The 25,462-nt window shown below is 36.7% G+C and overlaps 1 long non-coding RNA gene across 3 annotated transcripts in view; it reads left to right on the top strand.

Annotated features, from left to right (window-relative positions):
• Positions 1 to 25,462, top strand: part of LOC149127440 (uncharacterized) — a 77,835-nt gene that overhangs the window by 24,574 nt on the left and 27,799 nt on the right. Inside the window, exon 3 of one of the 3 annotated variants that reach the window (XR_016231570.1) lies at positions 15,489 to 15,528. The exons of 1 other annotated variant lie outside the window; for it this stretch is intronic. This is a non-coding gene — a long non-coding RNA (uncharacterized LOC149127440). Of the gene's footprint in view, positions 1 to 670; positions 1,856 to 15,488; positions 15,529 to 25,462 lie in introns of those variants that run through there. One more of the 3 variants, XR_016231572.1, reaches the window with a different exon arrangement.

Raw genomic sequence — 25,462 nt, forward strand, 5'->3', positions numbered from 1 at the left:
TCTAATTTCTTGATGTAGGCACCAATAGCTATAAACTTCCTCTCTTAACAATGCTTTTGTGGTGTCCCATAAGTTCTGATATGTTACATGGTCTTAGTTCCTGAAATTTTTGATTTCTCTTTTTTTAAGACTTTGTTTATTTATTTGAAAGTTAGAGTTACGGACAGTGAGAAGGAGAGACAGAGAGAAAGGTCTTCCATCTGCTGGTTCACTCCCCAAATGGTTGCAACAGCTGGAGCTGCACCGATCCAAAGCCAGGAGCCAGGAGCTTCTTCTGGGTCTCCCACATGGGTCCAGGGGCCCAAGGACTTCAGCCATCTTCTACTGCATTTCCAGGCTATAGCAGAGAGGTGGAATGGAAGAGGAGCAGCTGAGATTAGAACTGGTGCCCATATGGGATGCTGGTGCCTCAGGCAGAGGATTAACCTACTGTACCACAACGCCGGCCCCTTGATTTCTCATTTGATTTCTTCTATGACCCACTGCTCATTCAGCAGTATGTTGTTCAATCTCCATGTATTTGCATATGTTCTAGCATTTGAGTTGTTGATTTCCATTCCAATGTTTCATTATATTGTGTTCAGAAAAGATGCATGATATGGTTTCAATTTTTTTTTTTTTTTTAATTTGCTAAGACTTGCTTTATGGCCTAGCATATGGTCTATCCTAGGGAAGGTTCCATGCACTGATGAAAAAATGTGTATTCTTCAGTTGTGGTAATGAAATATCCTGTAGATATCAGGTAAGTCCATTTGTTCAATAATGTTAATTAGCTCTATTGTTTCTTTGTTTTTTTTTTGTTTGTTTGTTTGTTTCATTTGTCCACTGATGCAAGTGGGGTGTTGAAGTCCCCCATTAATATTGTATTAGAATCTATGTCTCCTTTTACTTCCATTAACATTTCCTTTAAATAGTCAGGCACCCTGTAATTGGATGCATATACATTTATTATGTGACTATATGAATTGATCATAATACCCTTCTCTGTATTTTTTGTTTTGTTTTGTTTTAAAGTCTATTTTTTCTGATTATTATGGCTATACCAGCAATTTTCTTCTTTCTGTTAGCATGGGATATCATTTCCATCCTCTCACTTTGAGTCTTTGTGCAGCTTTTTTGGTGAGATATGTTTCTTTAGGTGGAAAATAGATGGGTCTTAGTTTTTAATCCATTCAGCTAGTCTGTATCTTTTAACTGGAGAATTCAGGCCATTTACATGAAAAGTTACTATTGATAAGTAACAACTTGGCCCTGCCATTTTTCCATAAATATTCCTATTATTTACTTTGGATTTCCTTTGTACTTTTATTGGGAGATTTTCTGCTTTCACATTCTTTCATAATGATGACTATTTTTCTGTGTTTCTCTGTGTAGCACACACTTAATCACCCTTTTGTGAGGCTGGACATGGGGTGACAAATTCTTTCGATTTCTGTTTGTTCTGGAATTTTGTTTTCTTTTTTCACTTTCATTCATAAATGAGAACTTTGCAGGGTACAATATTCTGGTTTAACAGTATTTTTTTTCTTAAGACTTGGGCAATCGGGCTGGCGCCGCGGCTCACTAGGCTAATCCTCCGCCTAGCGGCGCCGGCACACCGGGTTCTAGTCCCGGTCGGGGCGCCAGATTCTGTCCCGGTTGCCCCTCTTCCAGGCCAGCCCTCTGCTGTGGCCAGGGAGTGCAGCGGAGGATGGCCCAGGTGCTTGGGCCCTGCACCCCATGGGAGACCAGGAAAAGCACCTGGCTCCTGGCTCCTGCCATCGGATCAGCGCGGTGCGCCGGCCGCGGCGGCCATTGGAGGGTGAACCAACGGCAAAGGAAGACCTTTCTCTCTGTCTCTCTCTCTCCCTGTCCACTCTGCCTGTCAAAAAAAAAAAAAAAAAAGACTTGGGCAATATCTCTCCATTCTCTCCTTGCCCATAGGGTTTCTGATGAAAAGTCAGCTATGAATCCAATTGGAAATTCTCTGAAAGTAATCTGGTGTTTTTCTCATGAACATTTTAGAATCGTTTTGTGTGTGTGTGTGTGTGTGTGTGCATGTTTTACTGTTAAATTTGACTACGATGTATTGTAGTGAACATCTTTCCTAGTCATTTCTATTAGGAGTTCTATGTGCTTCCTATACTTGAACATCCTTTTCATTCTCAAAATTGGGGAAGTTTTCTATAATTATTTCAGTAAATAGGCCTTATAATAAATTCTCTTTCCCTGTCTTCAATAAATCCTAAGACCTATATGTTGGGTTGTTTGATAGTATCTCATAAATCTCCAACAATGTTTTTAATTTTTCTCATTTTTTCCATTTCTTCTTTCTTTCTTTCTTTCTTTTTTTTTGGTCTGACATTACAGAATATTTGTCTTTTAGCTCGGATATTCTTTTTACTACTTTACCAAATTTGTTATTAAGGCTTTCCAACAAATTTTTAAATTTGATCTACTGAATTCATTTCTAACTTTTTTTATTTTTAAAATGTAAGCTTCATGGGAAAATTTTTATTCTTGTCATGTATGGATTTCTTTAATTTTTGGATTTACTTCTGATGTTTCTGAATAATCCTATGATTAATCCTTTGAATTCTGTATTAGGCATTTCATCAATCTCTTTATCTTCACATTATATTTATTAAAAAATTATTTACCTGAGAGGCAGAGACGCAAACAGAGTGAGGTAGAGACAGAGAGAAAGGTCTTCCATCTGATGATTCATTCTCCAAATGGCTGCAACAGCTGGAGTTGGGCTGATTTGAATCCAGGAACCAGGAGCTTCCTCTGGGTCTCCCACGTGCTTGCAGGAGCCCAAGTCCTAGGGCCATACTCTACTGCTTTCCGAGGATTTCAGCAGGGAGCTAGACCGGAAGTGGAGCAGCTGGAACTCAAACCAGTACCCATATGAGATGTCAGCACCACAGGCGGATGCTTAACTCACTGTTTCACAGTGCTGTCCACTATCTTCACATTCTAATATTGAAATGTGGTGTTTCTTTGTGAGGGTCATATTGTCTTCCTCATTATTATTTCTTAAATTTCTGTGTCTATTTTGTGGAGATACTTTGCCCCGCACCATGGCTTTTATCCTTAAACAATGCCTCTGTGCTTCGTGGAGTGTCTTCTTTCTGTGAAAACTCAGACATTAGCTGGGTGGCCAGGGAGCTGTGGTCAGTGCTCCAGGGTGGGGTGAATATCCAGGGTGACACCCACATGGCCTTGATAAATTTACTCTTATTTTTCATAAGAATGGAGGGTTTGATTACCTATGTTGGGGTAAGCACTCCCTCCCCTTCCTTTTTCCAAGGTGATCAATGCCCAGGTGTCAGCCCATAGTGGGTATAATACTCATCCACACTGCTGTAAGAACCACACAAAGAATCTGTGCAGTCCTGAGGGTGAGTGCATCCCATTTCAATGACCTACCTATGGTGATCCGGGATCTGTGGGTGTATGGAACTGCTTAGTGATTTGACAGAGATCCAGCTATACCCTGGACCTCTCATGCAGTCAGAGTTCTCAGTCTCAGCACTTAAGACTTCCAAAGTCATGGGGTGCAGAGAATCCACTCCTACCCCAACTCCCGCTAACCTGTTCTGTTCTCGAAAGGCAGAGACATTCCCAGAACCCGTTGCCTGTGGATGCTCTGCCTAAGCGCTTTGATCTCCAGAACCTGTGATATGTTGAGATTCTGGGGACAATTCAAAATCTTACATGGATGCCCAGCCCCCGTTAGTCCTCTGAGCCACACTCAAAGTCGATGGGGAACATGGATTTTTTTCCTCAGGTAAAATCCATGGATCACTCACATATACAAGAGCTGTGGGCCATAGCCCCTTCTCATTTCACAGTGGTGCTTTCTCATTGCCGGTCCCTGGATGCATGGACCCACCCCACTGCCACAGCTACTGACAAGATGGCATGTGTCTTGTCTTGACCAGTTGCTGGGTGCATGCAGAAGTGCTGGTATAATTGTTATATATGTCCGAAATGGCACCTGCCCTCTCCGAGCCAGTTGTCAGGTGCCATTGTGGGGTGCACAGTGAGGGAGAACATACTCTTTCTCCCTGTCTATGTTAGCAGGTATCCTGTCCCCCTCAGGGCTGCAGGCTGGACTCACACCAGGCTATCCCCTCAGCCACATTGTGAGTGGCATGGGCTGCAGCATTCTGATTTTGCCTCATTCTCTAAAGTTGGTATTCTCTCAGACTCTGGGTTCCTGGGATCCTGTTATGTGTCCACACTCATGCTAGGCATCTGCCTATTCTTCCCTTTCAATTGCTTTGAATGTTTCAAGAAGAATTGGAGTCAGCTCTTTAAAAGTCTGGTGGAATTCAGCAGTGAAGCCTTCCATTCTTGGGCTTTACTTTGTTGGGAGTGTTTTTATTACTGTTTCGTTCTATGTCTTGGTTGTTGATCTGTTTTATTTTCTATGTCTTCATGATTCAATTTTGGTAGATTGCATGTGTCCAGGAATCTTTCTTTCTAGATTTTCCAAAATTGTTGGCATATAGCTCTTTGTAGTAATTCCTAATGGTTCTTTTGACCTGTTGTTACACAGACACACACATAAGCATAAACACACACATATATCAAATATATAAACATTTCTGTATGTAACAAATCCATGGCAGAACTTGAATTGGACATCATTACTTGATATTTTTCCATTCCAAGGCAGTGCCATATGTAAGACAGTCTTCAGGCTTACTTTTTATTTTGAGGCATATGAATAGATAGAGTTAGATTTTTAGAATTTTGAGAGAAGTAACTTATTCATCTTATAATAACCCAAACAGCTAAAATATATTGTACAATTAAGCACTCAATATATGGTATGTATTTTAAAATATCTACTAAATACAAGATTCTACAATAACAAATCAGCTCTCTTTGTACCCTAAAAATTGCAAGTAAAATGAACTATATTTTCTTATGACAAAAGTTTCAAAAGAAAAGCTTTGATTTATCGTCTTGATCCTACTATCCATTCTTTTTTCTACTTTTTTTTTTACTTCATTGTCATCATTTTCTCTTATAAAAAGCCATGGAAATAATTATAAAATATATTCTAAGCCAGAAGTAACTAAATAGATGATTTATATAAACAGTGTTGTTCAAGTTATTTTTTCTTTATACTTTGCCTGGATCTAAACTTTCCCGACTGGAAATCTCATTACATGTCACATATGGTGGTAGTGATGGGATTAGATTTTGCTGTTTGGAGAAGTTCACTTCTTCAGTCATCACAAACACATATGCACACACACAAACATACACACACATTTTTTCATAGATTGTATATCATTCAATATTTCCAGAATGTGCCTAATCTTATATAGTTATGCATGTCTAAAGTTAAGTGTATTTCACTGTGGTTCTTTCCTGAGCTTCAGATACTCAGAATACAACATTTCTAGGTCTACATTAAAGTGTGATGCTTTAATTATTGTATATCTGTCCTCTTTTTCAGAGGATGTTTGTTAAAAAGAATGGAAAATTTGTTTATTTTGCATCTTGAGTTTCTATTTGTTCATATCCAGAATGAGAATGGTGACAAATTTTACTTCCCAAAGTTATTATGAAGAGTAAGTATAATATTGTCTGTCAAGCATGTAGCATAGTATTTTGAATTGGTAAATTCTCAACAAATGCTGTCAGTGATTATATCATCAGACCTTAGGGAAATTGAGTGATAACTCAACTTGATGGGATTGAAACAATTTCTAATTTATTATTTAGAAATACAGAAGATGATGATGTAACTTATTTGCTCCACAGGATTCGAAATTCTTCCATTAAATTCTATCCATTAAAATATGAATTTCCGTGTTATATTCAAATCAGGAAAATGAAAATACATGTGGCAAGCTTTCTTTATGTATTAACTGAGAAAATTTGTTAGCCATGAATGTTAGGGCAATATTGTAGGTTGAGAATATTCTAAATTGAAAATGCTTTTAGTACACATAACCCACCAAACAATATAGAGGCAATATAGTTTGCAGCACTGTAGATATTTGTTGTTTGTCCTGTAACCAGGAGTCTGACTGAGAGCTGTGAATTGATACTTATGCCCAGCAGGAAGAAAGAATGTTATACCACCCATCTCTAGCTTGGCTATAGGACAACATTCAAAATTCAATGTTCTGTTTGTTACATGCCTGTAGCTTTTGTATCATAAAAAATAAGTTGAACATCAAACATGAGGGATACCTGTAGTTCCCCCCTCCATTTGCAATTTTACCTTTAGTGGTTTCAGTACATATAAGCAGCCAAGTTCAGAAAATATTAAAATGGAAAATCCCATCAATGTTTCCTGTTTCAAATAATTATTTTTATATTTCCTTTTTAATTTTTAGTCTTTAACAGACTCAGTATAACTTATAGATACAATAAGATTATAGTGATATTACCTTCTTCCCTCCCTTTTTTCCCCTCTCTCCCTCCAACTCCTCTCTCTCCCTCCCTCCCCCCCCCTCTCATTTTTGAGATAACATTAAAGTTATATTACAGTAAAGGGCTTACTGATTGAACAATTAAGAAGATTAACAAGCCAAAAACAAAAAGTTCTAGTTTAGTGGGTTATGGGCATAGGCTGTTATAGGGTTTTTCAAATGGGGAGACAGGACACAGGAGCATTCATTCTAAGAGCACACCACTGGATAGCTATGCACTCCACTTTTATTTAGAAGGTACCAGCAAGTCTACAGTTAGCGGCACATAGGCAAGGTTATACATCAACTTAAGGACTTGGGAAAAGGAATTCCGTTTGGTGGTCTAAGATAGGGATTAGAGCTGTGTTGTAAATCTTCAGAGACAGATCCATTTAGATGCTCATGCAAATATACAAATTCCTGAAACTATTCTAGGTACCAATTCATGTCCATAGCCCCATCCTGCTCCTGCTGCTGCATTCTTTTGGGACAGGTGTGCCTATCCCCACCTGTTCTGGCGTGAACAGAAACTGTGGCCATGCCTCTAATTTCAGGGGTTTGCCCCCCTCCAGAGGCATTTATGCAGCATCTCTACAGGCTATAAGCAATAATGAAGTTTAAAGACCATTTTACTCATACACAGGAAATAAAAATTTTAAAGTAAGCACATAATTAAAACTATAGTAGTATAACATTCTTAACCATTGGTTGGACAAAGATTTATAAAATTATATTTGCAGCAATACTGATATACACAGGCAGTTCTTTTTTCTTTTTTTGATTTCTCTTTTTTAATTTTAGCTCCCATTTATATGAAAGAACATGTGGTATTTTCCTGTCTGTGTCCATCTTATTTTACTCAACATGAGTTGCATCCATTTTTATGCAAGTGGTAAAATTTCATGCTTATGCATGAACAATATTTCATTGTGTGTATATGCCACATTATCTTTATCCATTCATCTGACTATGGATATCTTGCTTGATTTCATATTTTGGCTATGTGAACAGTGTATAGGTGTTCCCCTTTCTCAACAACCTCGTCAGCTCTTGTTAATCTGTCTTTTGGATTTTAGCCATTCTAACAGGTGTGAGGTGGTATCTCTCTGTGGTTTTGATTTGCATTTCCCTGGTAACTAGTGATATTCATAATTTTGTAATATATTTCTTGGCCATTTGTATTCTTTTGAGAACTGTCTATTGAAATCCTTTGCCCATTTCTTCATTGGGTTTGTTGTTTTCTGTTAAGTTTTTTAAGTTCCTGATATAATCTGTACATTAATCCTTTGTCATATGGGTAGCTCACAATGTTCTCTCCATTCTGTTGGCTGTCTCTTCATTCTATTGATCTTTTCATTTGCTGTGCAGGAGCATAGGAGTTTGATACAAATTCATTTGTTTAGTTTTGGTTTTTGCCTATGATTTGGGGGGTCTTGTCCAAGAAGTCATCTTCTACATTAGCATCTTTGAATATTTCCCCTACATTTTCTTTCAGCAACTTTGTAATTTCGAATCTTAAATTTAGGTCTTTGATCCATCTTGATTTGATTTTTGTATTTCTTTAGAGGTATGGGTTTAATTTGATTCTTCTACATATTTACAACCAGTTTTGTCAGCACCATTTGTTGAAGAGATTATCCTTATTCCAATGTATGATGTGAGCACTTTTGTTGAAAATCAGTTAGCTATATGTACATTCGGGGTTCTGTATTCTCTTCCGTTGACCTATGAGTCAGTTTTTGTGCCAGTACCATGCTGTTTGACTTACTATAAATTTGTAGTATGCTATGAAAACAGGTATTGTGATGCTTCCAGCTTGATTTTTTTTTCACCCTCAGAATCATCTTGGCTATTTGGCTATTTTGGGTCTTTTGGGATTTGTATGAACTTTAGAATTTTTTTTCTAATTTTGTAAATGATGTAAATAGTATTTAGATAGCAGTTACATTGACCAAATTGACTAAAGTGTGGTTGGTTTTGTCACTCTAACCTTCAAGGTTAATTTGCAGTAATTGATTCAATTGACAATATATGGACAACCCAATATGATGGTTTTAGTACTCAAAATAATTAAAAGTGATGCATTATCTTTAGTTTTAAATATGCAGATCTGGTCTTGAATATGGCATATCAATTATTTATTGAAATGACTCATTGTTTTATGCATGTCATCCTTATTACTAGATAAATATAACATATTTGAGTGTATCCCTCAACAATGTTCTTCGCATACTATATGTATCATATAGCTATACATATCTCTCCAATTACCACATACTTCAACAATGAGTATGTCGTGTGTGAGGACTTGAGGCAAAGAATTGGCCCGTGTGTGGAAGAGCAGGTTTCTATTTATACGACACCATCTTCCTTAGCTCACTAAAGCCTGGATTACAGTATGTTGTCTAGCTTCTCCAGAAATCTTCCTTTTTCATTTACAATAATAAAAATTCATTTCTTGTCCACATGTTTAAAATGTTTTAAAGCTGCCATTCATGAACAGCCTTAGTTTAGTTACACACAAACTGTTTGAATGCCATCAGAACTTCTTAAGTTAGAGCTTTCTCCCTAATTATGAGCCATACATTATTGTCTATATCATCTGTCGAATAAACAGCTTTGTGTCTGCCAAAAGAATATCTGGAGGTGTTCTTGTTTACATTGTATGTTGAAAATACAAATAAAAACAAAAACATGGCGTATTGCATGTTCTAATTAATAAAATCAGCACACTCAAAACATTACCTGATTTCCCCCTTTGCTTAACAGTATCTCTTTGAATACAGTTGATATTTGAAGCAATTTTTATCTTTAAATTCTACTGAAGAAAAAAATTAAATAGCAATTGTGCTGAAATTTTAGATTTACTATAAGTAGAAAAGTAAAGATATATTCAAATATGTGAGATTCTAGGATTTTCTTAATGGTAAATTCTGCTATATGAGCAATTGTAAACCAGATATAGTATTAATTAGTTCATCAGAATAGAAGAAATAGTAGCATAAATATTAATTAGCCTCTGGCACATTATTAGTTTGAAATCATTTGTGTCTTCTTCATTTTTTTAAGTGAAAGAAATTCCTAATTTTAGTCTATTGTGATTCAGATATTAGATGATATGTTTACATGCTGATCATTACAATGAACAAAAATTAACTTCTCATGATTAAGCAGAATTAATGAAATGTTCTTATTTAGATATTAGACACTAGGAAACATTCTTTAGTAGTTTAAGGTGACTTCATTTCATTATTGAATACTCATTAGTTTTTAATTTGTTAATAAGACTTTTCTTATTTATTGACTATTTTCTAAGTATGACATAGTGTTGTTCTTCGAAATTTTTTCTCAGAGCTATTCATGTGGTTAATAGCAACATGATATTGCTAATGATAAAAAATTGTGCAAGATTTTATTTAAATGATTTCATGCATTAACTCAATCTGCAAGACAAGTATATGAGGTAGTAGTAGTATTCAATTATAAGCAGGGAAATAAATGCATTAAGCATTTAAGTCACGACATCATGACTAATAGATGTTAGAGACAGTGAATGCTATATTTTGGTTTCAGTTTGTGAACTTAAACACTACAGAGTATTTCTTTGCACATTTCAACATTTATGCTCAAGACAGTGGTTCTCTGACACACTTGAATCTACCTTTAATTTCATGTAACAGAATGGCAACCATTTGCAATTGTTTTACTTGATTCTACTTAAAGTTAGCTCCATATTTTAAAATTGTTTACTATTTCTTTATATTCAAATTTCCAATATTATTTCCTACTGAGGAAATTAAGGATTTTGCTATTGTAGATCTCCCTCTTCCACACTGTAGACGCTTGCAAACACATGTACACACACAAAAACGTGCATACACGCATCCACTTTCTCTTCCTTCACCCTCTGAATATAGTGAAATTTATAAATACATAAATATTATTTATAACTGCATATGAGAGAGTGGGACATGTGAAAACATATTAAGCAATTATCTTTAAAATATTAAATATGTTATTTTTATAATACATAATTTACTCTGCTAATGTGTCTTTTACTGCAAAATCTTAATTGTCTATTTTTACATTTGCTTCATATTGTTGTCTCTGCTTTTAAGGGGGTCCTCAAATTCTGTCAGAACTTGAAAATATTCTCAGAATAATCAAATGCATCTGGTATTAGGTATTTCATCTGTGTGTGTGTGTGTGTGAGAGAGAGAGACAGACAGACACGGGTTCATCCTCTAAAGCTCTGTGATCACTTGCTTGGGTCTGGTTCTGTCCTTCAATGTGGAATATCCACTGCTGTTTTCATGGGACTTCTCCACGTTGGGGAAATTCCATTGATTTTTTTCCCCCACAGCTTAGTCTTACAGGAACTCACTGAGAATTCACACATGGGAGAGAAATATTCTAAGATGTTACCTAAAAATATCTTTAGGCTACCAACATAATAATTGATAGTTTGGTTTTTCATTAGATAATTATGTAAGAGGACAACAGATGGGAAATGATGTTCAACCTATAATTCTATGTTTCTGAATTTCATATTCCAAAATTTCCTTGAATGTTTATTATTTCTCACATTATATTAATTTTCAAGAGCTCCTTCTTGTTCTCCAATATCTTTTTAAGGACACAGTTTACTTGATCCATGGTTCTTTGCTTTTTCTCTGAGGATATTATTAATCCTTTCTCTTTTCTTTTTTTTTTTTTCTCTATTTGAATTATTGGCTTCCTGATTGTTCTTTTGGACTCCAACCTGCATTTCAAATGTTATTGTTGATCTAGGGATTCCAGTCAAATGATTCACCTATCTTATTGGCTATATGACATCCCTAAACCTAGCATTATACTCGATCATCCTCTCTAGAGCTATTGTGGGAAAAGAGCACAATAGAAATAGTGAATGCTATATTTGGGTTTCAGTCTGTGAACTTAACCCCTACAGAGTATTCTATTCACTATTTCTGGGCTAGATAAAGAGATTTGGGTGCAAAAGCTGGCTGTTTCCCATCCTGCCTGCCTCCTGGGCTTCAGAGCATGGGACTGGTACCTCCAATACCTAAATATTCTGAAGAGGTTTTTTTTAACTTGAATCAAGTTGCTACTCTATCATATCCTCCCTCTTTAACACAAGCAATCATATTTCTGCAGTCTCTACCCTGCTAAGACAGTTCCCTCTGCATTCTACCTTTGAGTATATTAACATCTGTCACGTGCTCCTTCATCATTTTGAGGGAAGGGCTTTTTGTGTCCTGTGCATTTACTACGATTTTTGTGCAATTTAGATGAATACTATTACTCAGAAATGTGGATTATTATGCAATAATTTTGCTCCCTGAAATGATTGCAAGCTATTCAACTTTGCCAGAGAAGGTACTTGAAAGCATTTCTTGTTACTAGGTTTTAGTTTTTACATTTTCTGACACAAATATACATTTAAATTAAAGAAGTTCTGATTTTCTAATAGATAATCACAGGAACTAGATATTAAAACTGCCCAGAAGTACATGAATTGCTCACAATTAATATGCCAGCTTTGGAATGGAAGCCAGTAAAAAGAGGGGTTCCTAAACCTATAACCCCCTGTTCATCAATACACATAGGTATTTCTGAGACAAAGAAAGAGAAAGGTAATGAATAAAATGCCTACAAGTATCTATTAAGTTTGTTATGAAATAAGTTAACATGGCCACCAATCTAAACAAGTAGCAGTTATAAAATAGCAATATTATTTAGAATTCAGTGAAAATGTGACATTTGCAGTCAGTTACTAGTTTCAAGCAATCTGGTTCTGTTGTTGTCACCTAAAAAAAGACTGTCTGTGATTCTCTTTCTGTTTTTTTTTTTCCTCTTAATTGCCATTTTTTCCCAGACCAGCTGTAGCATCTTTGTCCTGACTTTGATCCAACTACTTACTTTAACCCATAGAGAAAATGTCTCCCATAGATTGTGTATCTCACTGCAATGTCTCCATTCTTGACAAGCTTGCTGTTTTAGCACATTAGAACACAAGAGAGATGCATAAAGGGAAGCTCCCACATACTGAGAAAAAGAAAATGAGACCGCTGTTTAGTAAATATTGGCACAAAAATGCAATTCTTTTCACCTAAAATAATATTGTGAGTATGTAAGATTGAAATTTCCATTGAGGCCAAGGAATTCAATGCTAGCTTGTTTGCCTTTCCAAAGAAAACAGGCTTTAAAACATTCTCATTTGGTGTAGAACAACTAAGTAATTCTCAACTTTGATCCCACGTGAAAAGCAGTTTGAGGTCCTTGTAGACCAAAGGAGGCTGCAAGGTGATAGTAAATTTGGCATAAGTAGTACATTTACATACACTTGCATCTGAAAAAAATTGATTTATTTCCAAACCAGATAACAAAAGAAATGGAATTTCTATCTGTAGAAGGCAGGTATTCTGAATCTCATATATGTATGACACTATCTGAACAAGACTCAATTAGAAGTGATTTTATATGAACTGGTTTTTGAAGCAAAGGGCCCATGATAGTCCCAAGGCAAATGTACACAACAGATATGACTTGTTAGAGTTGCATGTTTCTCATTAATTACCTGCCTATGAGGGTATATGTTTAGACTATATGTTCAGCAATGTGGAAAGACATGAGAGACACACTAAGTAAACTACAATATTCATCACATCGTTAAGCAGGTCACTTTAGAGAAATGAAAAAAAAATACACAGAAGGACACAAATCTGATGCGGCATGTGATGCTCCTTTCTGAGTGGTAGCAAATTCTTAGAATGTTATATTGCCTCAGCATCTGTTTTGCATATAAACTTGACTTTGTCAGTGTCTGAAGAAAGCAGAGGTTGGACACCTTTGACAGAGTTGCCATTTCTCCACTTCCAGTTCCTCCATGTGGTTGACTGATTACCTACTTTAATCAAATTCCTCCTAGTGACCACCTTCCTATCAGACATCCAGCTACAATCTATTTAATTAATCCAGTGATCACCGCCCCCCACCATCCGATGTGAACAGCAGAACTGTGCCACTATGGCCGCTTCTGAGTCACTGCATGTCCTTGTCGAACTCGTGCCTGCTTGCTTTAAACTCGCTAATTAGGGGCTGGCATCGTGGCACACCTGGTGAAGTCACTACCTGCAATGACTGCATCTATAATTGGAGTGCCTGTTCCAGTCCCAGCTGCTCTGTGTCCAATCAACTCACTACTAATGCATTTGGGAAAGCAGGAGCCCAAGTACTAGGGGTCCAACTACCCATGTGGGAGACTTGAATGGAGTTTCAGGCTCCTAGATGCAGCCTGGCCTAGCCCTAGCTGTTGATGCCATTTGGGAAATGAACCAGTAGACAGAAAATCAGTCTCTCTCAATCTCTCTCTCTCTCTCCCTCCCTCCCTCCCTCTCTCTCCCCTCCCCCCCTTTCTCTCCCCTCCCCCTCCTCCACCTTTCCCATTCTTCCCTCCCCCATCACTGTACCATTTTTTTTTGACAGGCAGAATGGACAGTGAGAGAGATAGAGACAGAGAGAAAGGTCTTCCTTTTCCATTGGTTCACCGTCCAATGGCCACTGTGGCCAGCGCACTGCGCTGATCCGAAGCCAGGAGCCAGGTGCTTCTCCTGGTCTCCCACTCAGGTGCAGGGCCCAAGGACTTGGGCCATCCTCCACTGCACTCCTGGGCCACAGCAGAGAGCTGGCCTGGAAGAGGGGCAACCGGGACAGAATCCGGCGCCCCGACTGGGACTAGAACAGGTGTGCTGGTGCCACAGGCAGAGGATTAGCCTATTGAGCCACGGCGCCTGCCACTGTACCTTTCAAATAAATAAAATACATATTTATAAATCCTACCAATTAAAATTTATTGTGAGAAAACAACTTGGTTGGGTAAGGATCTGGACTTGTCCTGTGAACCGACATCTCCCTTTCAGGACTTACAAATATTAAACTTTTACTTTAATTTTATATTATCCTAATCAAGGGAAGAGTGCTTATAATTATCATAAAAGGGGTACTCTCTATCATAAAAGTTTGAAATTCAAACAAAAAGTTCACCATAGGAAAAATCACAGATATGATTTTTATATTATCTATGTATATGTAATATGTGATGGAAAACCTTATGTATTTGAACTATTGATGTCATGAATTTTAACGTATTTCTCAGATTCTCATATAATCACATAAATAATCACTGCTGTTTTTCACTTAATTTTAGGATATTTAAAAAGTAGAGAAAATACCAAATACCAAATATCATCACCCTGTTTTGATGTTTTACACAATTGTGTGCTACCTTTTTCCTCCTTCCTTCCTGTAGTGAGAAAATTAATAATTTCCAAAGATACCTCTGTCCTAATTTCCTTTTTTCCCAGAAACCTTTTATTTGAGGTATACGAACTTCATGCATTTCATAAATACAAATTTAGGAACATAGTGATTCTTCCCACCCTGCCCGTCCTCCCACAGTATTCCCTTCCTTCTTCCTCCTGGCTCTCCTATTCCTATTCTTATCTTTTACTAAGATCTATTTTAATAAACTTTATACATACAAAATTAAACCTATACTAACCAAAGATTTCAACAAATAGTATCAGGGAAAAGAAAGTGTTCCTTCAACGATCAAGAAAAGGGCTATTCAAAGTCATTGCATTTCAAAGTGTCAATTTCACTCCTGTAGAATACCTTTTAGGTACTCTATTAATTATCACAGATCAGGGAGAACATATGGGATTTTTCTTTTCTCTTTTTGGTACTGGCTTATTTCACTAAATAGAATGTTTTCCAGTTGCATCCATTTGGTTGCATATGACATGATTTCATTTTTAACTACTATGTAGTATTTCATGGTGTATATATTTAATCATTTGTTTAGTCTTCAGTTGACAAACATTTGGGTTGATTCCAAATCTTAGCTGTTGTGAATTGAGCTGCAATAAACATGGAGGGACAGATAACTCTTTCATACTCTTATTTCATTTTCCTTGGGTAAATTCCCAGGAGTGAAATGGCTGCTGGGTCATATAGTAGATCTATGTTCAATTTTCTGAAGTATCTCCATATTTTCTTCCACAGTGGCTGTACCTGTTTACATTCCCCACAACATTGGATTATGGTACATTTTCCCCCACATCCTTGCCAACATTTATTTTTTGTTGATTTCTGTATTAAAGCCATTCTAACAGGGGTGAGGTGAAAACTCATTGTGTTTTTGATTTGCATTAACCTAATATCTACTGATCCTGAGCATTTTTTCATGTGTCTGTTGGCTATTTGAATTTCCTCTTTTGAAAAATGCCTGTTTAAGTCCTTTGCTCATTTCTTTTTCTTTCTTTCTTTCTTTCTTTTTTTTTTTTTTTTTTTTTTTTTTTGGACAGAGTGGACAGTGAGAGAGAGAGACAGAGAAAAAGGTCTTCCTTTTTCTATTGGTTCACCCCTCAATGGCCACTGTGGCTGGCGTGCTGCGGCCGGTGCACCACACTGATCCAAAGCCAGGAGCCAGGTGCTTCTCCTGGTCTCCCACTCAGGTGCAGGGCCCAAGGGCTTGGGCCATCCTCCACTGCACTCCTGGGCCACAGCAGAGAGCTGGACTGGAAGAGAAGCAACCGAGACAGAATCCGGCGCCCCAGCTGGGACTAGAACCCAGTGTGCCAGCGCCGCAGGTGGAGGATTAACCTATTGAGCTGCAGTGCCGGCCCCTTTGCCTATTTCTTAACTGCGTTGTCTGTTTTATTATTATTGAGTTTCTTGAGCTCTTTATATATTCTGGATATTAATGTTTTATCAATTGTATAGTTTTCAAATAATTGCTCTCATTCTGTTGGTTTCCTCTTCATTTTGCTGAGCATTTATTTTGCAGTGCAATAAGTTAATTTGATGTAATCTCATTTGTCAATTTTGGCTTTGATTACCTGTGCCTCTGGGGTCTTTTCCAAGAACTCTTTACCTATGTCAATGTCTTACAGGGTTTCCCCAATGTTCTCTAATAATTTGATATATTGGGTCATAGATTTAGGTCTTTGATTCATTTTGAGTGTATTTTTGTTTAAGGTTTAAGATAGGAGTCTTGCTTCATACTTCTCCATGCAGACATCCAGTTTTCTCAGCATGGTTTGATGAGACTGTCCTTGTGCCAGGGATTGATTTTAGCTCCTTTGTCAAAGATAAGTTGGTTTTAGATGCATCAGTTGATTTCAGTCATTTCTGTTCTGTTCCATTGGTCTATCAATCTGTGCCAGTACCAGGTTGCTTTGATGGTAACTGTCTTGTATTTCTATGCCTCTGGCTTTATTTTTGTTGTATAAGGTTGCTTTGGCTTTCACGATCCCCTGTGTTTCCATATGAATTTCAGCATCATTTCTTTCTATATCTGAGAACAACCTTGGTATTTTGATTTTGATCGCATTGAATCAGTAAACTGCTTTCAGTAGTTTGGAAATTTTGATGATACTGACTCTCCCAATCCATGAATGTAGAAGATTTTTCCTTTGTGTGTGTGTGTGTGTGTGTGTGTGTGTGTCTTTTTCTATTTCTTTAATGTTTCATAGTTCACATTATAGAGATCTTTGATGTCCTTGGTTAAATTTATTTGAACGTGTTTAATTTTTTGTAGCTATTGTGAATGGGATTGGGCATAAAAGTTCTTTTCAGCCATCCCATTATATGTGTATACAAAGGCTATTAATTTTGAATGTTGATTTTATATCCTGCCACTTTACCAAACTGTTTTAAGTTTAAGTCTCTTCAGCAGTCTTTTGGATCCCCTACATATAGAATTATATCATCTGCAAATAGGGATAAATTGGCTTCCTCCTTCCAAATTTGTAGTCTTTTGGTTTCTTTTTCTTGCCTAATGGTTCTGACTAAAACTTCAAGGACAATTGAATAGCAATGGTGAGAGTGGACTTCCTTGTTTGGTTCCAGATCTTAGTGGAAATGCTTCCAACTTTTCCCCATTCAGTAGAACATTGGCCGTGGCTGTATTATAAATTGCCTTGATTCTATTGAGGAATGTTCCTTCTATATCCTGTTTGCTTAAAGTTTTAAACATGCAAGGATGTTGAATTTTATCAAATGCTTTCTCTGCATTCATTCAGATAATCATATGTTTTTTGTTCTTTGATTTGTTAATGTGATGTATCACTTTGATTGATTTGTGAATGTTAAAAACCATCCAGGCATACCAGAGGTAAATCCCACTTGGCTCAGGCAAATGATCTTTCTGCTATTTTGTTGGATTTGATTTGCTAGTGTTTTGTTGAAAATTCTTGTGTCTATGTTCATTGGAGAAATTGGTCTGTAGTTCTCGTTGTTGTATCTTTTTCAGGTTTAGGAATTGAGGTGATGCTGGCTTCACAGAAGGAGTTTGGGAGGATTCTACCCCTTTCAATTGTTTTGAATTGCTTGAGAAGAATTGGAATTAATTCTTCTTTAAATGTCTGGTCATAGAATTCAGCAGTGAAGACATCCAGTCCTGGGCTTTTCTTTGTTGGGAGGGTCTTTATTTCTGATTCAATTTCTGTCTTGTTATTGGTCCATTTAGGTTTTCTATGTCCCTTGGCTCAGTTTAGGTATGTTGCATGTGTCCATGAACCTATCCATTTCTTCTAGGTTTCTCAATATGTTAGCGTACAGCTCTTTATAGTAACTTCTGACGATTCTTTTTTTTTTATTTCTGTGGTATCTGTTAGATTTCCTTTTTCATCTCTAATTTTATTGGTTTGGGTCATCTCCCTCTTCTTTTTGGTTTGCTGGGCCAATGGTGTGTCAATTTTATTTAAAAAAATAGCTCTTCATTGTGTTGATATTCTGTATTTATCTGTTTTGATTTTGTTCTCTAATTTTAATTGTTTTCTCTCGCTAATTTGGGGTTTGGTTTGCTATTTTTCTACGTCTTTGGATGTATTGATAGCTCATTTTTTTGATGCCTTTCAAATTTATGTACCAATAGCTATGAAAAAATCCTCTTAACCCTGTTTTTGCTGTACCACATAAGTTTTGATATGTTGTCTTGTCTTCATTTGTTTCTAGAAATTTTTTGATTTCTCCTATGACCCACTGTTCATTCAGGAGAATGTTGCTGAATCTCCATGTGTTTGCATATAGTGATTATTGATTTGTTGATTTCAGCTTCATTGCATTGTGGTCAGAGAATATGCATGGTATAATTTAGATATTTTTTGAATTTTTCTGAGACTTGCTTTATGGTCTAGCCTACAGAAAGGATGTATCTTACAGAAAATTCCATGCACTGGTGAGAAGAATCTGTATTCTGAAACTGTAAGATGAAAAGTTCTATAAATATCTGTTAGGTCTGTTTGGTCTATAGTGTCAATTGATTATGCTGTTTCCTTGATGATTTTCTTTCTGGTTGATCTGTCCATTGCTGAAAGTGGGGTATTCAGGTCCCCCATTTCTATTGTTTTGGGGTGTATGCCTACCTTTAGATCCATTAACATTTCTTTAACATTGCCAGGTCTCCTGTAATTGGGTATATCTACACTTATCATAGTTACATCTTCCTGTTGAATTGGTCCCTTGGTCATTAAGTAGTGCCCTTCTTTTCTCTTTTTTTGAAGGTTTGTATTTAATGAATATAAATTTTGTATGCACAGATTTTAAGGATATAATGTTTCTTCCTCCCATTCCTGTCTTCCCACCCCCACTTCCATTCCATCTCTTATTCCCTCTCCCATTCCATTTTCCATTAAGATTCACTTTTAATTGACTGTATATACAGAAAATCAACTCTATACTAAGCAAAGATTTTAACTGTTTGCACCCACACAGACACACAAAGTATAAAGTACAGTTTGAAGACAAGTTTTACTGTTAATTCTCTTAGTAACCTCATTAAGGACAGAGGTCCAACATGGGGAGCAAGTGTACAGTGACTCTTGATGTTGATTTAACAATTGACACTCTTATTTTTGACGTCAGTGTCTACCTGAGGCTCTTGACATGAGCTGCCAAGGCTATGGAAGCCTTTTGAATTTACAAACTCTGTCGATATTTAGATAGGGTCATATGCAGATTGGAAATTCCCTCCTCCCTTCAGAGAAAAGTATATCCTTCTTTAATGGCCTCTTTTTTCCACTGGGGTCTCAATTACAGAGATCTTTCATGTAGAACCATTTTTGCCACTATGTCTTGGCTTTCCATGCCTGAACTGCTATCATGGGATTTTAAGTCAGATTCAAATGCTTTAGGGGCTGATTCTGAGGTCAGAGTGCTACTTATGGCATTTGTCATTCTATGAGTCTGCAGCATGGACTGCTTCTCATGTTCAAACTTCCTATCCTTTGTAATTCTATCTATTGCTATTACCAGACACTTGGTCTTATTTATTTGATCCCTTTGACCTTTTGTCCTATCTATATGATCAATTCCACACTTAATATGAACACTTTATCAGATAAGATGGGATTATTGACAACCAGCTAAATGGGATTTGGAGTCCCATGGCAAGATTTTAGCTTCACCCTTAAGGGTAAGTCTGTGGGAATGTGTGCTGATCTGTACTGCTTTTCCCTCTCACATTCTCACTCTTATTTTTAACTGATATCTATTTTCACTTGGCTTAATGCATCTATGATTAATTCTGTTAAGTGTGGAGAGGAAAAAAAAATAAAATGAAATAATAAACTGTTCCTCGACAGTCAAGTCAAAAGCTGTTCAAGTAATTGCATCTTGTAGCATCAGTTTCACTTCAACAGGTTACCTTTTAGGTGCTCTATTAGTTATCACAGATCAGGGAAAACATATGGCATTTGTCCCCTTGGGACTGGCTTATTTCAGTAACTACTGAAAGTGCCTCTGGGGTCTTTTCCAGAAACTCTATGCCTACACCCAATGTCTTATAAGGTTTCCCAATGCTGTCTAGTAATTTCATGGTATTGGATCATAGATTTAGGTCTCTAATCAATTTTCAATGGATTTTTGTGCAAGTTGTAAGGTAGGAGTCCTGCTTCATATTTCTGCATGTGGAAATCCAGTTTTCTCTGCACCATTTGTTGAAGAAACTGCCATTGCTACAGGGGATGGTTTTAGCTCCTTGGTCAAATATAAGTTGGTTGTAGATGGTTGGATTGATTTCTGGCATTACTTTTCTGTTTCATTTGTATACCCATCTGTTTTTGTACTAGTACCATGCTGTTTTGATTATAACTGCCTTGTAGTATGTCTTGAAATCTGGTATTGTGATACCTCAGCTTAATTTTTGTTGTATAAGATTGCTTTAGCTATTTGAGGTCTCTTGTGTTTCCAAATGAATTTCAGCATCATTTTTTCTAGATCTGAGAGAATGTCTTTGGTATTTTGATTTGTATTGCATTGAATCTGTAAATTATTTTTTGAAGAATGGATATTTTGATGATATTGATTCTTCTGATCATGAACATGGAAGTTTTCTCCATTTTTTTATGTCTTCTATTTCTTTCCTTAGAGTTTTGTAATTCTCCATGTAGAGATTTTTGACCTCCTTGGTTAAATTTATTCCAAGGTATTTAATTATTTTGTAGCTATTATGAATGGGATTGATCTTAGAAGTTCTTTCTCAGCCATGGCATTGTCTGTGTATACAAAGGCTGTTTTTGTGTGTCTTGATATTTTTGTGTGTTGATTTATATCCTGCTATTTTGCTAAACTTTTTTATGAGTTCCATTGGTCTCCTAGTGGAGTCTTTGGGTTTCCCTATATATGTATATTTATATGGAATATATATAATATAAATATTTATAAATATATATTATATAATATGTAATATATAAAATATATAATAAATAATATATATATATATTTAAAATCCTATAATATGCAAATGAGGATAAAGGTTTGACTTTATCCTTACTGATCTGAATTCCTTTGATTTCTTTTTCTTGCCTGATGGCTCTGGCTAGAACTTCCAGGACTATATTGAATAGCAATGAAGAGAGTGGGCATCCTTCTCTGCTTCCAGATCTCACTGGGAATACTTCCACATATTCCCCATTCAATAGGATCCTGGCCGTGGGTTTGTCATAAATTGCCTTGATTACATTGAGGAATGTTCCTTCTGGACTAAATTTGCTTGGAGTTTTCATCATGAAGGTTGTTGTATTTATCAAATGCTTTCTCTGTATCTATTGAGATAATCATATGGTTTTTGTTCCTCAATTTATTAATGAGATGTATTATTGATTAATTTGCAAATGTTGAACCACCCCTGCACACCAGGGTAAATCCCACTTGCCAGGGTGAATGATATTCCTGATGTGTTGTTGCATTCAATGGACCAGAATTTTATTGAGGATTTTTGCATCTATGTTCATCAGGGAAATTGGTCTGTAGTTTACTTTCTCAGTTGCTTCTTTTCTGGATTTAGGGATTGAGGTGATGCTGGCTTCACAGAAGGAATTTGGGAAGACTCCCTCCCTTTCAATTGTTTTGAATAGCTTGAGAAGAATTGGAATTAGCTCTTTAAATGTTTAGTAGAAATCAGCAGTGAAGCCAACAGGTCCTAGGCTTTGCTTTTTTGAGAGGGACTTTTTTACTGACTCAATTTCTGTCTTGGTTATGAGTCTGTTTAGGTTTTCTATGTGTTCATGGCTCAATTTAGGTAGGTTGTATGTGTCCAGGAATCTGTCCATTTCTTCTAGGTTTCCCAGTTTGTTGGTATATAGCTCTTTGTAGTAATTTCTGATGATTCTTTTTATTTCTGTGGTGTCTGTTGTTACATTTCCCTTTTCATCTCTAATTTTATTGATTTAGGTCTCCTCTCTCCTTTTGTTGGTTAGTTGGGTCAATGGTGTGTCGATTTTGTTTGTTTTAAAAAAAATCAGCTCTTAATGCTGATCTTTATATTTTTTGTTTCAATTTTGTTGATTTCCTCTCTAATTTTAATTATTTCTTTCCTTCTACCGGTTTTGGGTATAGTTTGCTGTTTTTTTTTTTGTTTGTTTGTTTGTTTTTTTCCCCTCAGGTGGCTTTTGTCTTTGGACTATGCTTATGTGTCTGCTATTTCAGTGAATACCCTGAGGTATGTGCTGGGTGTGGTCTGGGATCTCTGTTCAGTGCTCCAGGTGAGGGGAGTATCCAAGGTGATACCCAAGTTAATTTCATTTTTTTTTTTTAATGAGAGGGGAGGGTTTGATCAGCTCTGTTGCAATAGTTTCACTCTCACTTCCTTTCCTCCAAGTAGACCAATGCCTGTGCTCTAGCCTCAGTAGGTGCAATAATCTGTGCTGCCACATGAATTGTACAAAGGATCTGTGTAGTCCTCAGTGTGAACATGGATCCTGCAGCAATGACCCTCACCAGGAATCAGGGGGCCCAGAGCTTGTGGAGCCTCCCATAGTGACTTCCCAGAGATTGATATACAACTTTACACCCTCCCACACTGCTACAGTATTTTCAAACCCCACCACACTAGGCTCTCACAGTCAGGAGCACCCATTCCCTGTCAATTCTGCTGTCAATTCAGACTCAGGCATCTCCTCTCAGCTGGTTTTTTAGCACATAGGCACACACTTGCACAGCTGTTATGTATGTCAAAAATGGTGCCCATCCCCTCAGTTACAGGATGCCAGTGCCAGGTGATTGGGGAGTGAGAAACTTGCCCTGTTTTTTTCTCTCTAGGTTGGCAGGTATACTCTTCCCCCATAGGACTCCAAGCCTGAATTACATCAGGCTCTTCCCACAACTTTATCAGTAGCTTGAGCTACTACAGTCTTGTCTCACCTCACTCTCCAAAGTCAGTGCTGAGGCTTCTGGTTTCTGGGGCCCTGAATTTTGCATATCTACACCCTCCACATAGATCCAGAGTGTCTCTTTGATAAGCATTTTCTCTGCCATTTTCTCCCTAACTCTTCTCTGAGATTGTACTCTCTCCACTTTCTTAAAACTATATCTCCCTAGACTAGAGCAGTAAACTCCTTCCCCATTCTTCCATCTTGGAACCACTCCCATGGTTTCTAAAGATGTGAGTATGATACATCATATGCTGGAGAGTAATTTAAGATTACAGATGAATTTAAGGTTGCTAATCAACTGACCTAAAGATAGCAAGGTAATACTGGATTATCCAGATTGTCCCAATGCAGTCTCAAATGTTCCTATAAGGGAAAGAAGGAGAAAGAAGAGTAAAGAGGAAGATATGGTAGTTAAAGATTAATATAAACATACTAATATAAGAAACAGATTACATGTATTGTTTCCTCTCTCAATACCCTCCTTCCTTTTAATTGTTGCAAAAACATAATCTCAGTCTCACTATATAATCACAGACTTAGCGCACCACTAACCATAATATTAAACAATTAATAAGGATACAGACCACAGTTACATAGGAGTACACACAAGGGCTAAAAGCAACAATCATATCACAAGATGTCCATTTCATTCCCATATATGTTTTTGGTATTCTGTGTTAAGTCATACATATAAGAGAAAATATGACATTTGTCTTTTGGGAACTGGCTTACTTCACTAGCATAATGGTTTCCACTTGCATATACTTTGCTGTAAAAGAGAATTCCATTTTTTAAATGGCTGAGTAGTGTTCTATAATATATATATATGTGTATATATATATATATATATAAAATTTTCTTTTTCATGTAATCAGTGGATGAACATCTAGGTTGACTCTAAATCTTTTTTTTAAAGAATTATTTGTTTATTTGAAAGAGCTATAGAGAGGCAGAGAGACAGAGATCTTCCATCTGCTAATTAACTCCCCAGTCACAATGGCTAGAGCTGGGCCAGTCTGAAGACAGGAGACTCCTCCAGGTCTCCCATGCAGGTGCAGGGGCCCAAGCACTTGGGTCTTCTTCCACTATTTCTCAGGCCATACTAAAGGGATGGATCAGAAGTGGAACAGCCGGGTCTCAAACGGGCTCCCATATGGGATGATGGCACTGCAACCTTATCTGATATGCCATAGCACTGGTTCTCTTCATAACTTTTCCATTGTGAATTGAGCTGCAATAAACATGGGAGTACAAAAAACTCTTTCATATACTGATTTCATTTCATTTGGGTAAATTCCCAGGAGTGGAATGGCTGGGACATATGGTAGATCTATTTTCAGCTTTCTGAGTAATCAGTATACTGTCTTCCACAATGGTTGTATTAGTTTACATTTTCACAAACATTGTATAAGGGTACATTTCCCCTTACATCCTCATCAGCATGTATTATTTTTTTTTAATTTTTGGATAATAGCCAGTCTAACTTTGGTGAGTTGAAACATTTTGTGGTTTTTATTTGCATTTCCTGGATGACTAGTGATCCTGAATATTTTTCCATATGTCTGTTGGCCATTTGTACTTCATTGTTGAAAAATACCTGTTCAAGTCCTTTGCCCATTTCTTAGCTGGATTATCTGTTTTGTTATTGTTGAATTTCTTGAGCCCTTTACAGATCCTGCTTATTAACACTTATCAGAGGCATAGTTTGCAAATATTTTCTCCCAGTTTGGTAGTTTCCTCTATATTTTGTTGAGTTTAGTTTTCCTCTTTGCTTTACAGTATAGAAGCTTCTTAGCTTGATGCACTCCTGTTTTTCAATTTTTGCTTTTATTGCCTGTATTTTAGGTCTTTTTCAAGAAGTATTTGCCTATGTTATTAACTTGGAGAGTATGCCAGTTGTTTTTCCCTACTTGTTAGACGCTATCAGGTCATAGATTAAGATCCTTTTCCACTGTAAATTCATTTTGTATAAAGTATAAGGTAGGGGTCGTGTTTCATATTTCTGCAAGTGTAGATCCAATTTTCAAATTTGGTGAAGAGATTTTTCTTTCTCCAGGTAGGGGTTTTAGTACATTTTTCAAAGATTAGTAGGTTATAACTGAGTAGATTAATTTCTGTTCCAATGGTCTTGAAATCTGGTCTTGTGATTACTCTGTTGTTTTTTTTTTTCTATTGTTAATATTGGTTTAGATATTCAGTCTTTTTTGTTTTCACATGAAATTTAGTCATTATTCTAGGTCTGAGAAGAATGTTCTTGGTGTTTTCATTGGGATCACATTAAATCTATATATTGCTTTTGGTTGTATACACATTTTGATTATA

Source organism: Oryctolagus cuniculus, chromosome 3 (genome assembly GCF_051225735.1).
Source record: "Oryctolagus cuniculus isolate XC-2025 breed Fujian yellow rabbit chromosome 3, ASM5122573v1, whole genome shotgun sequence".
Taxonomy (NCBI): domain Eukaryota; kingdom Metazoa; phylum Chordata; class Mammalia; order Lagomorpha; family Leporidae; genus Oryctolagus; species Oryctolagus cuniculus.